Source organism: Orcinus orca, chromosome 9, assembly GCF_937001465.1.
Source record: "Orcinus orca chromosome 9, mOrcOrc1.1, whole genome shotgun sequence".
NCBI classification, from domain to species: domain Eukaryota; kingdom Metazoa; phylum Chordata; class Mammalia; order Artiodactyla; family Delphinidae; genus Orcinus; species Orcinus orca.
Genome location: NC_064567.1, coordinates 18,036,126 through 18,042,125, shown reverse-complemented (window position 1 = coordinate 18,042,125; position 6,000 = coordinate 18,036,126).

Below are 6,000 nucleotides of genomic sequence, written 5' to 3'. Positions count from 1 at the left end.
TCATTTTTTAAGTACTGCCACATGTCTTGTTTCATGACTTTTTAATAGTACCATTGTCTCAAGATACAAGCACAGAATGGAAGTGTAAATTTTTTATTTTAATTTTTTGTTCTTGTTTTGCATTCTTTACTAGTATACTTTTTACATTTACAAACATGGCACTAGTATCAGTCACAGATGTTGCTGGGTAGGATATTATGATAACCTTTGCTAAAATGCCACCAATAAAGGCATCACTGTTAATTTCTCCTGACTTCTCTCCATCTATTCAGGTTACCCCACTAAAGTACATTTGCTATCTTCTATTTTTGATATATATCCTTACTCAGTGTTGGTCTCACAACTTGCTGGAGAACATGAGGCAATTACTCAAACTTTGTTGGAAGTGTAAATTTTTAAAAATGTCAATAAAATAACACAAATATCCTCCTTTTCAACAATTCAGACATTAAAAATAAACTAAAACCCACTATTGACTTCCATGCCTAATCCCAGTTGGCTCCCAGAAGTACCTCTGTTAACTGAGGTATAGTCCTTCTAGTGCATTCACATACAAAAACATGTATATATTATATAATACATACAATTATATAACATAATATTATAAAGTTGATTAATGTGTGTTTTATATATCTGGTGTCATACCATACGTATCACTATGAAAATTACTTCTTTCACCCAACAGTATATAATGGAGATCTTTGATTTCACTGTATATAGATCTATCTCATTCTACTCAACTATTAAACTCTATCTGCGTACAAATGAGATGTTTCTAATTTATGTGATTACAAAAAATTCTGCAATGAATAGCTTGTATGTGTGAGTGAAGCTTTCTTTAGATCAGGAGAAGTAAAATTGTTAAGTCATAGAGTATATGCATTTTTAATTTAAATGGGTATTGTCACATTCATACTTCACATTCATACTAGAAATGCAAGAGAATACCGTTTCACTATGTCCTAGCCAACAATGATATTTTACATCTTGTCAATCTGAAATGGTATTTCTTTATTGGTGTGAAATGTTTTTTCATTATTGATATGGTGAAAGTATGCTTCATTATTGTTCCAATTTACGTTTCTTTGACTGCAAGTGAGATTTAACATCTTTGTATATGTTTACTATTACTTGTGTTTCTTCTTCTATGAATTCACTTTTCATATCCTTTGCCCACGTTTCCATTGGTTGACTTATTGATTTTTTTCTCCTTATTGATAAGGAGTGCTTTAAATATTATGGATTTTGATCAAGGCAACTTCAGGGACACCACTCGCATTGTAGTCTACATGAATGGCTTCCCCTGGTGGTGTGCAGTGTACAGCTTACACAGTCATACTTGGCAGTTCTTAGTCTTTTGTTTGTGATGAATTATGTAAACATTTTATCCTTAATCTGTCTCCTGTCTTTTAAAATTGCTTGTGTTATTTTCATAATAGCAAATTTATTTTTTTAGTCATATCTATCAATCTTTTCCTTTGTGTTGTTTGCCTTCTCAGTCTTGTTTAAAATGCTCTTTCCTACCAAAGGTAATAAAACATTTTCCTGTATTTCCTCTGATTGTTTTCATAGCTTTTTATGCTTGTATCTTTAATGTATCTGAAAATTATTAGTAAATGGCATGAAATAGGGACCTAAACATTATTTCTTCTTAATGGATAACCATAACCAATAGTCCCAACAAATTATTTATAGTTATCCTGTCCCCTTATCTAAAATACTACCTTTATTATATACTGTTTTTTTCCTATACTCCTGAGTCCACCTAGGGGCTCTGCATTCTGTTCTTATGATTAAAATAATATTTGGAGAAAGTATTCATTTAGCTACACTAGGGTTATCATTATCTATTCATAACTGAGAAGTTGAGATTAAAATAAAAATCCACTCAATACTGGCTTTAATTCATAGTATACAACTTGATGTCATAGTAAACTATGTATTATAAATTATATGGAGTTCTCACTTCTGAAAGGAGGGTCAATCAATCTCAATAATTTGTTTGTCATCTTTATAAAGCCCCTACCTTGAAGACCCCTGTCTAGATACGCTTATAAATGTATAGTTAGAACTGGTAGATCTTACATGATGCTTATACACAAGATCCTGGTGCCCAGCTAAGCAGCCAACCTGTTTTTTTCTTCCTGAATACTGTGCTTGACTTGAAAACTCTTAACTTGATTTAACCACATACATAGTAAATTAGTAAAAATGAATAAATATATCTTTTAACTTTAAATTGATCACTTGGGACAAAAGTGCAAAGATAAAAACATTTGAGTTTTCCATGGGGCTGTGAGAACCTTAAATGCAGGATGCATCTGATAGCACAGTCTGACAAATAGTAGGCACGAAATACACATTTGCAGGATGAATGAAGCTAATACCAGGCTTAACTTTAAAAAGCATTATTATGATTACTTTTTTCCAGGCACTTTACTGATTTGCTTCATTCAGAGTTGCTGTTTTGCTCTCATTGCTTTACAATGTATGATATTAGAACTTGGCTTGAATCTGGCTTTCTTAGCCAGAAAACTTTGAATCAATTCAATTCTTTTCTTTGGGATTTATTTAAATCCAAGACTTAGTTATTTGGTTATTTGTTAAAAGAATAAACAACCTGAAGTATAAATCTTATTGGCCATATTTGCTTTCCATATGGACCAATGGAATGAAAACTGTACTTATTCTCCCTTCTCTCCAGATAGCACTATCTACATGAAATAGAGTGGGGATGACTCCCTCTGGAGTTGTGCAGTACACAGTACTGTCCTCCTTCCACCCCAACCCCCATTCTCTTATAGTTTTCTAATTAGAAAGAGCTGCTTGGCTCTGACTACCTTGCTATCTGCTATATACTGATTTGTAGATGCCTAGACTCTGCAGCTCTGTGGCCCTTGAAGACCTGCTCCCACATACTGCAAACGTTATTCATTAAATTAGCCTAGAGACTTCTAGCAGTTTCCAGATCTGAGTTCTTATCAGGACTTTTCTTAAAAGGGTTCAAATAGTCTCCTTTGTAACTACTTTTACAATATGGAGTATAGTTAAAGCTCTTTTAGAAAGGCCATATAGGATGATAGCCTGCTCACTCACACAAGGCTTAGGACTGTTGGCAATGCATGATCATCTGCTTGATGACAATGGAAAGTTCGCTTCTGGAGTCAAATTTGTGGCACAGAGATTCTGTTCAGTGTGCAAGCATAGCCTACATTTACCCAACCAGAAACTGCCCTATGGGCTATTGCATATGCTGTTGTGTTTGAGTGATACTGGCTTATTCAGACTGTCATGTGCAACTCTGTTCTTCTTTCTTAAAGCATGTGTAAGATAATGCAAGGTCAAAGTCAAAAATCCTGGATTCATAGATTCTTAGAACTGAAAATGCCTTGAGATCTTCTAGTCTAACCATCTCATTTTAGAACTGGGATGACTGCCGTATTGACGTGACTTGATTTTATATATATATATATATATATAAATGAATATATATAAATGAAAATTAACATAAATTTAAACTTTAAATGAACTGATCATTTGGGATAAGAGTCCACATGAAGTTAGCTCTCCTTTCTTTAAAATATCCATAGCACCTATTGAGTGTGTGTGCGTGTGTGTATGTGTATGTGCAGTTGTAAGAATGTGAGGGTGGAAAGGTTGCTGATTGCCACCCATTAGACTGACAGGAATGGTTAAAATGTGGAACAGTTTCCAGCTACGTGTGGAATTCTGGCTGGCTGCCTTTTTACTTCAAAGTCTGTTTTATTTTGTGAAACAGTTTCTTATCACATTTATTTATTATTTCTCAAAGGGATGCTGGGAAGGATTCTGCCTTTATTGCTATTCTCATGTTGACATGTGAGAAAATCGAGTTCACATAGAGCTTGGCATTCTCTTCCTGGAAATATATGCTTAAAATAACCCACAAGACAGTCAGCTATCTGTCACTCAGCTCAGCACCCTCTTCTAGTCCCTTCTCTTCCAGCCTGAGGGCCTTTCACACAGATGAAACTGATGTTAATAGAAATTCCCCAAATCAAGGGCTGTTTAAAAATCCCCCTGGGACACTGGACTAGGCATATCCCCATGTGGCTGGAAGTACATGCACACAAAATGATACTTATAAACTTTGGAAGAAGGCATGTAATACAAAAAATGCACAATTAACAGAAGAGGATGGTTGCCTTCAGTGGGGAGAAGTGAAATGATAGGATGTTGTGAGAACAACACCAACTTTTATTTTTGGTTCTCCTCACCCCCACCCCTCTCCCCAACCCAGTTTTCCAAAAGATATCTTATTCCGACATTTAAGAAAAACTTTAGTGTTTTTCTCTCTGCACACAGTGGAATTTCACCAATTTCTTTGGAATGACAAGTATCAGAAAAAGTTCTGCGGCTGCTAAAATCACTGTTCCATAGTCTATCACGAGTCAAGATCTCATAGGAAGAAAATTTGCAGTAGATTAACTCAAAGTTAAAAAAAAATAAAACTGACAACCAGGAGGCCACTTGGGTTTTAATCTCAGTTTTGTGCTGATAATGATAATCACTCCTAGCTAAGTACTTTTTTAACAGTTTATAAAGCACGTTCACATTTATTAGTCTATTTGATCTTCATATCAACTCTTCAAGGCAGTTATTTTACAAATGAGAAAACTAAAACTCAGCTTAAATGCCTTATTAAGATGGCTTAATTTGTGATTCGTACTCTTTCTGTGTTCTGAGGGCAGGTTCTTCACCTGTCTTTGCTTCCCATAAGTAAATGTAACATTTGCCAATTAGCTTTGTGGGGATGTATAAAAGTGATGATAACATGGGTGGAATGGTTATTTGGAATAAAAGTGCTAAATAAATTAATACGGAATAATAAATAATTTGTTTTATAAATTAATATATTTAATGTATTAAAATGTCTTTAATTATAATATTCAAGCATTAACTATATTAACACATAATAGATGTATTAAATTGAGTAATATCATATTGTATTAAATTAGTACATACATTATATGTAAATAAATTAATACATTATTTATGTGTAAATAAATTAATACATAATATATGTTTATAGATAGATAGATACAGTTAGTTACCATTATTTGTATCTTTGGTTTATTATTACTTTTGAAATATTTGCAACCAGGTCTTTGCAGCTTATACACTATCTTAAAGGGATGGTATTTTGCAGGTGGCTGGGAACACCCAAACTGGACCCCCAGCATCAGGCAGCCATCTCTGAGCTTCTCAAAGGAAATGATGTACAGAATCCAGGGTCGGGTGAAGTATCATTTCACCTATTAGCTGGAGACCTGGCCCCAAATTCAGGATAACTGCCAAGTGAGATTGGCTGGATTACAATTGAATCTACAATTGAATCTTGTATTTTATCACTCCATTGAGGAAAAAAGGCTAGCCTGAAGCCCACCAGCCAGAAAAATGGAGAGGAAGATATGTAAAGAGGGAGTAGAGGTGATGAATGGCTGGGTGTTCTCCTGAGGACAGCCCCAGCTCTCCTTAATATTCTGGTCTGGGAAAGCCGGAGCATCTGACCCCAAATAGATATACTCTAAGGCTTTAGCTCCTAGTGCCTAGAAAATTAGCCCAATCAGTCTCCTTGAACTTGACCAATCCCTAACGTGGCTTTTCTTCAAGGGAAGGGAAGAGTGTTAGAGTGCTGGCTTGGGAGAGTTGCTGAAATCTCTCCTAGCTAACAGTTTCCAAAGTAAGAAGCATCCCAAAACTTGGGAATGATAATAGGAAGTTGAATTCTCTAAAATTCATTCATTCACTCCATAACATTTTGTGTTAGGTATTATACTATGTACTGGGATACAGAGATGAGTACTTGCTTGTGTGTGCGTGTATAAATATATATGTATATATAGAGAGAGAGACAGAGACAGAGAAAGAGAAAGAGAAGGAGACAGACTGTGAATAATCAATTTAAATGAAAACTTTCCAGAAATTTTCCATTCAACAGAGTGATTAACAGATATAGAG